Source organism: Salvelinus namaycush, chromosome 15 (assembly GCF_016432855.1).
Source record: "Salvelinus namaycush isolate Seneca chromosome 15, SaNama_1.0, whole genome shotgun sequence".
Lineage (NCBI taxonomy): Eukaryota > Metazoa > Chordata > Actinopteri > Salmoniformes > Salmonidae > Salvelinus > Salvelinus namaycush.
In genome coordinates, this window is record NC_052321.1 from 9,799,722 (window position 1) to 9,812,346 (window position 12,625).

A 12,625-nucleotide genomic window follows, 5' to 3' on the forward strand; every position below is an offset into this window, starting at 1 on the left:
ATACACAAACTAACAAAACCACAAACGACCGTGAAGCTAAATAACGTAAGTGCACAGACAAGCAACAAACGTTCAACATAGACAACTACCCACAAAAGCCTACTGCCTATGGCTGCCTTAAATATGGCTCCCAATCAGAGACAATGAATGACAGCTGTCTCTGATTGAGACCCAATCTAGGCAGCCATAGACATAACTAGACAACCTCACTCTTCTCTACCCCATACACATACAACACCCCTAGACTAGACAAAACACACAAAGACAACCCACCCCAACTCACGCCCTGACCAACTAAATAAATAACAGAAAAAGGAACAATAGGTCAGGAACGTGACACTTATGTTTTTATTAACATATTGTCAACTAAATGCACTGTATGTACTTGTTGTAAATTATCTGTTTAGAACTCTTCTGGATAAAGGAACAATACAATTATCTCAGTTAGAATGAAACCAGCTTTTATTCCAAAAGAAAATGTATTCTTCATGTATAAAAACATATGGCTTCTTTAATATATTGTTTACAGCCAATCAACAATCAGCCCAGACATTTCCAAGAAAGCAGTGCTATTTGCACTCTTTACATCGGAGCAGTTTCTTAAAGGCCTGCTTGAAGTCCTCATTGAAGCTAGTGTAGAGCAGGGGGTTGATGAGTGAGTTAACGTATCCCAGCCACGTGAGAAAGTCTGACACCTGTGCTGATGCATGAAACACCCGGAGGCCCACCAGTAACTCCTTAACAAAGAAAGGCAGCCAGCATAGGATAAAAGCCCCCAGGATGAGGCCCAGTGTGCGGGCAGCCTTCCTCTCTCTAGAGGCACAGATCTGGGTCCTCTCATCACAGGTCCCCCCCGGTCCCCCACTGTCTGACTTATGCAGGTTGGAGCCATTGAGTATATTTAGCTCTGTGTTTAGCGCGGGGTCCGAGGCAGACTGCTCAGACGCACAGAGAGACACGGCAGCTACTGAGGCAGTTGTGGCTGCTGGCTCTCCTCTTACACTGGGCTCCCGAGGAGCTCCGTTTGTGGTACAAGGTCCAGGCTGCGATGAAGATCCGGTAGTAGAGGATGAGGATGATGGCCATTGGGATGTAGAAGGCCCCAAAGGTGGAGTAGATGGTGTAGCCGATGTGGTCATGCTCGATGAGACACTTGGTGTAATTGCCGAAGTTGTCATCCCCGCTGTGCCTCCGTAACAGAGGCGGCACTGAAATGAGGACAGAGATGGTCCACGCGATGGTAACCATGATGGCGACGTGGCACGGGGTTCTCTTGCAGGCGTATTCCAGGGCGTTGGTGATGGCCCAGTGGCGGTCCAGTGCGATGGCACACAGATGCAGGATGGAGCAGGTGCAGCAGGTCATGTCCACGCTCAGCCATGCCTCACAGACGACACATCCCAGCAGCCACTTCTTTGTGGCGATGTAGAGGACGCTAAGGGGCATCACCAAGATGGCCACCAGGAAGTCAGTGACAGCCAGAGAGCAGATCAGGTAGTTGGCGGGCAGGTGGAGTTTTTTTGTGTTAATGATCGTCAATATGACTGCACTGTTCATTAAGGCAGTGATCAGGGTCACAATGCTGAGAAAGATCACTACCAACACCATATCAGTCTCTGGTTCCATTTTGAAGGAGCCTTCTGGTCCTGACATGCAGTTTATTTAAACTCTTAGGCTCCAGAACTATCTACCATACTCCTCGTTCTCCATTACAGTTGTCTGTGTCCCTAATCCAGATCCTTTTCTCTCTCTTACTACCATACTTTCCCTACCATGCTACCCCTACTGTGCTTTCCCTTATATTTGGAGCCACTGCGAAGGGGGAATAAAACATAATTTCTGGTTTATTATTTTTGTGTGACAAAACATTGATTAGAGAATATTATAACATGATACAGGTTTTCGTTATTTGTATTCAAAATGACAAATTTTCTCAATGAGTAGATAACTTCTCCACACGGTGGCAGAAGTGATCAGGGAATCAGTGATTCACGGTCATATTGGAGGCTGTTATGCTCAGCATAGTATTCTAACTGTGTCATTGCAGCCCCATGACATCAATATCAAGTCAATACTCAGCATGAAGCTCTAAATGTAATCCTGAATGTAATCCTTTTGCCCCTAAATTCAATTTAGGAGCACAGGGAACACTCAAGACTTTATTATTGCCTACTAGGGAGTAGCTGGATGTTTTGCATACAGGGGAAAATTGGTTTTTCATCAAGGCCATGTTAAAAAGGACCAATTTCAGTCAGTGACACTTTCAAACAGCTGTTGATACAAAAAAAATGATGTAAAGAAAATTCAATTGACAAACATATCTAGAATCTGGCTTATTTAAATGGCTGCAGATTACATTACTTATGCAAATGGTATTATGGCTTTGTCATGCTTGAACAACGGACATACAATGTATGTGGAATGAAATACAAAAAGCATTCTTTTCATTACTTCCATGGCCATCCCTGCTCAAACCACAACACAGGGACGGGTCTGTCACAGTTTTTCATTGGAAAGGCAATTATAAGCATTTCTAAATGTAAATATCTCGAATGTAAATGTCTAGTGTGATGTGTGTGCATCCATTGAGAGAAGGAAGCCTAATATGAACAATATTCAAATAGTTTCATGTTCAGCAATTTCCTTTTCAAATTAAGTATTTATATCTGTCACATGCAATCAGTGGTTCTTCAAATCATTTAATGGTGTCTTTCTATAACTTTGTCATTTCAACTAGTGGCTCTTCAAGTTTAACCACCCAGCTGACTAGAAATAGCCTACCTGTGCTGTCATCACATACTGTGGCTTAAACTTTCGCTTTGTCAAGGTAGCGGCTGAGCTGAGTTATACACCAAAATAGTTTCAGTTTGGAAATCAATCAAAACCTGTCTGTGGGATAACAATAATGGTAATACTGTGCCACATACTCTGTGGAGCATTGTGTCCATAAGTGACTGGCATGTGACTCAGCCATTCCTGTGCTAAAGGGATCAGTCATACAAGGCCATCACCCTTCATCCTGTTGTCCGTTATTCCACTGTTCACCCACTCCCATTGATAAATATGAAATATTTGTGCTGGGTGTTATTTGACCTTTCCTCAACTATTTTTCATTTGCACATATTGAACATACAGTTGTTTTGACTTGTTATAGTCTTAAAGTTTACGTTTGGGGCATGCATCCCTTGTTTTTCAATTATAGACTTTGCAACACCTGCAGCACCTGTACCTGGTGTCCTGATATCTCTCATTAAACTCAAGAAACTAATTTTGTAGAGGTTATTAGTTACAATTTTCCTCTTGCAATGCCATAATGCATTCAAAGATTAGATGAAGAAGCAAAACAAAAGCATTAAAATGGAAGCTGGTCCCTATTAATGACCAACATGTTATTTGGTAATATGATAGCCTATCATCGCCTCGGTATGATAAAATGAAACTATCCTTTAAAAAAACACATACAAAATAGGTTATAGCCTATGGTATGCTACCAAATATAATGAAAGGGCAACCAACATATATCAGGCTATAAATGTGGGCACATACCTTCTGAATTGTTCAATCATCGTTTATCCATCACAACACATTTCGTCTCATCCTTTGAAAGTATCCAAATAAATGTTAGTTTTTTTGTGATGGAACTCTCAAATGTGTCTGAAGTCGGCAATATCGTCTAAGGACAGGTCAGATGGACCTCCATCGCTTCAGAGGAATGCACGAGTGCGCACGGCGCGGGAGTTTGGCACTGTCCAATTGCTGCCCGCACGCCAATAAGGAAGGCAATTTATCGATTGGAGTGACAGTAGGCTTTCTCTCTCTCTCTCTCCTGGAGAATTAAAGGTGACATTCCTCCATAGCGTGGGAGGTTAGCAACATGGGCACGTTTGCGCATTGGGGAAAGACAGAACTTTCCCGCCATGCCATACAAGTATATGCATAATACAGTAACCTATGTGTTCCTTTGCGCAGTGCACGCACATGCATGGAATTACTATAAATGACCATACAAAGACTCCCCACAGGCTAATTCAGATGAAAACACACATTGGCTATTGCCCAGCAGTAGAAAAGAGATTCAACCTCTTCAGTCAACTGCAGCCTGAAATTTGGGGTGTTCCTGCATGTGGGCATTCCTACATCTGCAGAACCCCCCCCCCCCCCCCCCCTCGAGCATCCCATTGGTTCTTCCATGAACACCTGCCCTTACCGTCCTTAACAGTGCTGGACAGGCAGGGACGAAGTATAAAAAGGGGTTCCTGCATATGCAGTAATGCCCACATGCGGGAACACCCCAAATTGCAGGCCACAATTGCACACTTCTCCCTTCAGGTCACCGTCATTTACATTTTTACATTTTAGTAATTTACCAGATGATCTTATCCAGAGCCACTTACCATAGTGAGTGCCTACATTATCGTACTTTTGCAATGCCCCAAATAATGTTGCTGTGTGAGGTCGCTATATCTGAGTCCAGTAAGCAACATAACATTTAGCTTTTTTGACCTCTGCCTCCGTATGACATAAATGCCATCACTGAACTCATGCTTGCCATCATTCAGGCTCTTTCTGGATGCTTAATGTTCCCTAATAGCTAGGAGACATGATTGGATACATTTTCCTATCCCTGGAAAGTCCGTTTCCAAAACATTTCCACCTTAGTCAGCAGAACATCGGAGTGTTGAAGAGGATATAGCGGTTCCATTCCCAGATGGTATCCTTGAGCTAAGGTACTTAGTCTGAATTGCCTGAGTAAGCATCCTACTGTATAAATGAATATGGCGACCACTAATGAGATATAAATTGTCCCTGGATGAGTAGCCTATTTGTGTGGGATTCTTTGCAATGTGGGTTTTCTGAGGATATTTGATGAATAGAGTTTCCCCATTTCTTCTAAAATAAGTTGAAATTTAAAAATATATATATTTTGGGCACCACACCTTGTTACTGGATTTTTCAAAATTTCAGAACCAATAAATGTCTAAACTGAGTTTACATTTTTAAGACAAATTGCATGGACGAAATGATTGGCACCCCAGAGCTAGTACTTGGTTGCACAGCCTTTAGCCAAGAGAACTGCAGACAAACAGCCACCAATGAGCTTGGTACGTCTTTCTACTGACAATTTGACCCACTTTTCAGCCACAAACTGCTCTTCAATATTTGAGGGGTTCCCTACCCCAAATGCTGTTTTCAGATCTCGCCATAGGTTATGGATGTGATTCAGACCTAGACTCTTCGATGGCCACTCCAGAACAGTCCAGCATCTCTTCTTAACCTGTAAAACTCTGAGTGGGTGTTTTGTGCCCTGTACAGAGCCCAGTGGGTTTAGGGGGTACCGCCACCCAAAAAAGTCATCATAAAATATAAAGTGACATACACTTCATGACCAAATGTATGTGGGTATTGGGTATTAATATTTAGTTGGTCCCCCTCTGCTGCTATAACAGCCTCCACTAGATGTTGGAACATTCCTGAAGGGACTTGCTTCCATTCAGCAATAAGAGCATTAGTGAGGCCGGCACTGATGTTGGGCGATTAGGCCTGGCTTGCAGTCTGCGTTCAGATTCATGCCAAATGTATTTGATGCGGTTGAGGTCAGGGCTCTGTGCAGGCCAGTCAAGTTCTTCCACACCGATCTCGACAAACCATTTCTGTATGGACCTCGCTTTGTGCACGGTGGCATTGCCATGTTAAAACAGGAAAGGGCCTTCACCAAACTGTTGCCACAAAGTTAGAAGCACAGAATCGTCTAGAATGTCATTGCTCGATTTTATACACCTGTCAGCAACGGGTGTGCCTGAAATAGGCAAATCCACTCATTTGAAGGGGTGTCCACATACCTTTGTATATATAGTGTATCTATCTTTATCACTCCGGTATTCCTGAACATTGTAAATATGGTACTGAAACTGACTGACCCTGTATATAGTATGCTTACTTACTTTATCGTGTTCTTCTTATTTTTATATCTTGTGTGTTTTTGTTCTACCTTGTTATTTTTAGTGTTACATTGTTATTGAAAACAATGTTTTAACATTCTGTCATTGTTGGGGTTAGAGCTTGCAAGAAAGGCATTTCATTGTACTTGTGCATGTGACATTGAAACTCAAAACTTGATTAGCATGAACAGCCAGAGGGCAAGTGAGATTAGTGATTCATCACTCTAACATGATAGGGTGCCATTTTTGTCTTGCATGCCCAATCATTCCTCTACATGTAGTTACTTTCCCTTGCCAGATGAATGCCAGTTTACTTCCACGCACAGGACCAGAGTTGTGGTTTTTATGAACACTGGGAGATTTGTGTGTGGTCAGGTCACAGAGAATGCAATAGTAAACATGTTGATATGGTCGAAAATAAATACATTTTTGTGTTTCATAAATAAGCACTGGGTCTGAAAGCCTTTACTTGGTTTTCGATCAGATGCTCTAGGATGATAAATAATTACATCCATCCCCTTACATGATACAATCTATTTACATCTTTGTCTCTTGTCTCATTGGTGGTCAGGAGGATACAGTAGTTAAATGTGGGGCCTTTTTGAACATTGTCCATTTTGATTGGACGCTTTAAGTGTCTGTCCATTAATCAATCTTATTTATGGATCATTCCACGAAATGAGTGCCTTTAGCGTCCCTTTGATATTGTTTGTAGAAATTGTGCACAAATATTGAATTATAAAAGCATGTTATATTAAATTAAGTTCCCTTTAATATAATCATGGAAAATTCAATAAATCAGATTTTAATATGAATAAAGACTTATAAAGTGCCACAATTCAGCATTTTGACATTTAACATTCATTTTGACATTCAGATTTTAACCCACTTAACCCTAACATTTCTTCATTTTCACTATCACTGTAAAGCCCTAGTTATTTTGTTGCTTTGACAAAGTAATTTCTGAAGATTCTTATTTATTTCATGTTGTTAGTGATTCATTTTAAGGTTAAAAAAAATGTCAACTGAACTCTTATTTTAATATGGTAAAACTATTCCTTTTAAATATTTTTTCAAAAGAGACATTGAACATCTAATAGTCAAATCATAGTGTAAAAGCAGGTGAGCCTGTTCTACTCTTTTTGGCAATTTTCTGGTGTTTTGTTGTGGAAAACTGAGCAGGTCGAGCATAACACGTCAACCCTATTACCTATAGATCAACAGGCTAGAATTGTTTTAACAATAAAAAACTTGTTTATGAAGCTAGCATTCAATTGTCCCTCCCTCTTGCACACGGCCAGCTTCCATTCCCTCTGTCATGAGGGGATTTATGGCTGATTTAAGATAAAGTGTTAGGGTCAACTCTGTTACTTTATTTGGCACTTAATAGGCACTTACTAGAGTCCTTTTTTTATTTAACCTCTTGAGATGTGGAAAAAGGTTTTATTTTATAAATGTTTTATTAAATTGAACATGTGCTCTTTATGACAGAATGTTCAAATGTTGTTTTCCCCCTACTCAAAAGGGACCTAATTGGTGGAACAACACAACTATTGTACTAAAAAGTACTTGTTTACTGTGCCAGTCTACAGCTCCCGGTCTTTCACACTTTGGTACATATGGTCTCATCGACGGGGCTGTAGTGGAGCAGGTTGAGAGCTTCAAGTTCCTTGGTGTTCACATCACCAACAAACTATCATGGTCCAAACACACCAAGACAGTTGTGAAGAGGGCACGACAAAGCCTATTCCCCCTCAGGAGACGGAAAAGATTTGGCATCGGTCCTCGGATCCTCAAAAGGTTCTTCAGCTTCACCATCGAGAGCATCCTGACTGGTTGCATCACTGCCTGGTATGGCAACTGCTCGGCCTGCGACCGCAAGGCACTACAGAGGGTAGTGCGTACGGCCCAGTACACCACTGGGGCCAAGCGTCCTACCATCCTGGACCTCTATACCGGGCGGTGTCATAGACTGTTTTCTCTGCTACCGCATGGCAAGCAGTACCGGAGCGCCAAGTCTAGGTCCAAAAGGCTTAACATCTTCTACCCCCAACCCATAAGACTCCTGATCAGATAATCAAAGGGCTACCCAGACCCCTCTTTTACACTGCTGCTACTCTGTTTATCTTTGCATAGTCACTTTAACTCTACCTACATGTACATATTACCACAATTATCTTATTTTACTGCTGCTGTTTAATTATTTGTTACTTTTCTTTTCTATTTTTTAGATATCTATTTTTTACTTAACTTGTTTTTCTTAACTGCATTGTTGTTTAAGGGCTTGTAAGTTAGCATTACACTGTAAGGTCTACACTTGTTGTATTCGTCGCATGTAACAAATAAGATTTGATTTGATTGTCAGTGAAAATCCTGTTGTAAGCTTACAGTTGGGTTGTTCCAGAAATAGAGTGACTTTCATGTCCCTCTGACATTATGTACATTTTGATAAAACGTTACATTTAACAGTTAGATCACATACATCTACGATCTAACTAAACCATGATACAATTCCAAAAGTAATGTGTTTTCATTCAAATAAATTAGTTGTTTTCTCAGAAGATCCCCATTTTGACATGTAAACTTATTGGACGATTTTAACCCACACTTAACCTAGTTTAAGTTTTCACCATCATTGTAAAGCCCTAGAAATGTTGTTGCTTTGAAAAAGTTATTTCTGAAGATTCATATTGGTTTAATGTGATCAGTGATTTATTTACATTTGTCCCCTCAGGTTTAAGGTCAACCCTGTTACCGGAACTGAACTCTCATTTTAATATGGTTCAAATATTGTTGTTAAGCTTGCATTCAATTTCCCCTACCTGTTGCACACAACAAGATTCCAGTCCCCTTGTCACAAGGGGAGTAACGGCTGATATAAGATGAATCATCAACCCTGTTACAGTCAACCCTGTTACGGTCAACCCTGTCACTTTATTGTCACTTTTATAGTCATTTTTCGTAATTTAACCTCTTGAGATTGGAAAATATGTTTGTTGTTATGTTGAACATGTGCTCTTTATGACAGAATGTTAATTAAGTGAAATAAATCATTACTAGCTGCACCTCGCCCTTACGTGTGTAAATCGTTGGAAATGTATTATTTGATTAAATGTAATTCTTAAATGTAACCCTCCTGCGAATCAAATATGTGTTTATCTGTTCAGCTTTTTGGTCTCTGGATAGGCTACCAACATTCTTAACTTAAACTCTGCAGCATTTAAAAAAAATTCCATATTTCCTGTGGGATCATGGGACTTTCTGGACCGCTACTAAGGTTAGCGAGATGTGTAATATCTCATGGACAGACTACATAAACATAAATGGTACCGTAGATCTGTCATGATACATCAGGATGCGTGAAATAACAAGCAGCATTAGTTCCGGTGCATTGGACAAATCACAATTTCGCAGGTGTTAGCATATTTCGAAAGGGGAGGAGACATTTGACCCATAGACTTGCCCGTAACTTGCAAAGAGAGAGAGTGGAGCTCTTCGTTCCGGTTCTGATCTCTTCTCTTAACATATATGGACCCAGAACTTAATCGATATGTGCGATATGCCCGCTTGCTGCAGCCTGTATTGGTGGTGCATGTTTTGATAGACCTACCATGAACCCATCTTTTCCATATCTCAAAAAAAAAAAAAGAAAAGTAGCCTACAATAGAAATAGAATTACTATTGTGATGCAGAGAGCATTATTTGAAAGGATGTAAGGGTTAGTTTAAGAGTTGGGGTTAACACGGCAGCGGATCGTGAGATCTGCCTATAGGCTGCTATAAGGCAGATGAGAGGATATTACTCTGCCCATAGAAATATAATCATTATATTTCTATGACTGTGCCTTGGATACCGTGGATTGCTGCATGTTGCAATTTTATATATTCTGATCACAGGAGGTTGGTGACACCTTAATTGGGGAGGATGGGTTTGTGGTAATGGCTGGAGGGATTATTATTATTTGACCCTGCTGGTCATCTATGAACATTTGAACATCTTGGCCATGTACTGTTATAATCTCCATCCGGCACAGCCAGAAGAGGTTTTTCTTAGCCACCGTGCTTCTACATCAAATCAAATCAAACTTTATTTGTCACATGCGCCGAATACAACAAGTGTAGACATTACCATGAAATGCTTACTTACAAGCCCTTAACCAACAGTGCAATTCAAAAAGAAGAAAATATTTACTAAAATAAAAAGTAACACAATAAGAATAACGAGGCTATATACAGGGGGCACTGGTACAGAGTCAGTGTGCGGGGGTACAGGCTAGTTGAGGTAATCTGTACATGTAGGTGGGGGCGAAGTGACTATGCATAGGTAACAAACAAACAGCGAGTAGAAGCAGTGTACAAAAGGGAGGGGGTCAATGTAAATTGTCCGGTGGCGATTTTATGTTGTTGTTCAGCAGTCTCATGGATTGGGGGTAGAAGCTGTTGAGGAGCCTTTTGGTCCTAGACTTGGCACTCTGGTACCGCTTGCCGTGCGTGGAGTCTCTGACTGGAGTCTCTGACAATTTTATGGGCTTTCCTTTGACACCGCCTATTATATAAGTCCTGGATGGCAGGAAGCTTGGCCCCAGTGATGTACTGGGCTGTTCGCACTACCAACGAAGTAGCGCCTTAAGGTCAGATGCCGAGCAGTTGCCATACCAGGCGGTAATACAACCATTCAGGATGCTCTCGATGGTGCAGCTGTAGAACCTTTTGAGGATCTGGGGACCCATGCCAAATCTTTTCAGCCTCCTGAGGGGGAAAAGGTTTTGATGTGCCCTCGTCACAACTGTCTTGGTATGTTCCGACCATGATAGATCGATGGTGATGTGGACACCAAGGAACTTGAAACTCTCGACCCGCTCCACTGCAACCCCGTTGATGTTAATGGGGGCCTATTCGGCCCGCCTTTTCCTGTAGTCCACAATCAGCTCTTTTGTCTTGCTCACATTGAGGGAGAGGTTGTTGTCCTGGTACCACACTGCCAGTTCTCTGACCTCCCTATAGGCCGTCTCATCGTTGTCGGTGATCAGGCCTATCACTGTTGTGTCGTCAGCAAACTTAATGATGGTGTTGGAGTTGTGTTTGGCCATGCAGTCGTACATCTGCATTGCTTGCTGTTTGGGGTTTTAGGCTGGGTTTCTGTATAGCACGTGACATCGGCTGATGTAAATAGGGCTTCATAAATACATTTGATTGAAATTTGATTGATTGGAGTAGAATAGCTGGAATGGTAGAAAATACAACAAACACATGGTTTCCATGTGTTTGATGCTAATCCATTTGCTCTGTTCCAGCCATTATTGTGAGCCGTCCTCCCCTCAGCAGCCTCCACTGATTGTGATGCATAATTCCTAAGGTTACTTGGAAGGTCCAGTCAATGAGCATTATGGGTGTAAGGGAAGTCCCCCCCCAATTGTACAAAATAACATGGCAAGTTATTGGCACCGAGCGCAGCATATACACGATGGACAAATACACTACTTCTGGCGGTGTTTCATCCAAAGTTGATGGCAAATGCCATATTGCAAATGAGCTGTGTAACACTCCAAAATTCCTATAGTGGGCGAGTTTGTTCTATCTAAATTTTTCATAGGCTTTATGTAACGCAAGTCAAGACCCAAGAGTAAAATTTTGAGATTTTGAAAGTTTTGGCAAAAACTTATCACCCCCTTAAAAAAGTGCTTTCTGGACCGTTTTTCGAAATTCTTTCGAGTTTTATGTCAATTACACATGTGTAAGAACTATATGAAAATACTTTTTTCAAATTTTATTAACATAATTTTTTTTGAAATTTTATTTGCACTTAAGGTATATGTTTTGTGCATTTGGAATGTGATTTCATAGGAAGTCAAAAGTCAAAAGTCAAAAATGTCAAAAATTTGGAAAAAACGTATCACCCCCTTTAAAAAAGTGCTTTCTGGACCGTTTTTCGAAATTCTTTCGATTTTTAGGTCAATTACACATGTATAAGAACTGTATGAAAATACATTAGTCACATTTTATTATCATAATTTTTTGTAAATGTTTATTTGAACTTAAGGAATATGTTTTGTGCATTTGCAATGTGATTTCATAGGAAGTCAAAAGTCAAAAGTCAAAAATGTCAAAAATTTGGAAAAAACGTATAACCTCCTTTAAAAAAGTGCTTTCTGGACCGTTTTTTGAAATTCTTTCGATTTTTATGTCAATTACACATGTGTAAGAACTGTATGAAAATACTTTAGTCACATTTTTTTATCATAATTTTTTTTGAAATGTTTACTTGTACTTAAGGAATATGTTTTGTGCATTTGCAATCTGATTTAATATGAAGTCAAAAATGTGAATAAATTAGAAAAAACTTATCAACCCCTTTAAAAAAGTGCTTTTTGGATTTCATAGTCGAAAATAACATTTTGTTTTTAAAAGGCCAAAATGAAGCATTTAAAACCGTTTTGAAAAATGACGCCTGGTAACCCAAAACATAGAATATTTTTTGACTTTTTTTGGAAACCTCCTTAAATCACTCAGGCCGGACCCCCATTGACTCGAGAAGAAAAAACAAAACAAAAATTCCAGAAGAAAAAACATAGAATATTTTCTGACTTTTTTTGAAAACCTCCATAAATCACTCAGGCCAGCACACATTGATTTTTGTCCGTAGAATAGTGCTCCCAGAGCGGGTATGGAATTCTGGATGCCCCCTAA

General features: G+C 40.4%; 1 pseudogene; it reads right to left on the minus strand.

The window, feature by feature from the left end:
• Window positions 1-569: 569 nt before the first annotated feature.
• Window positions 570-1,626, minus strand: LOC120059756 (annotated as a pseudogene).
• Window positions 1,627-12,625: the final 10,999 nt, after the last annotated feature.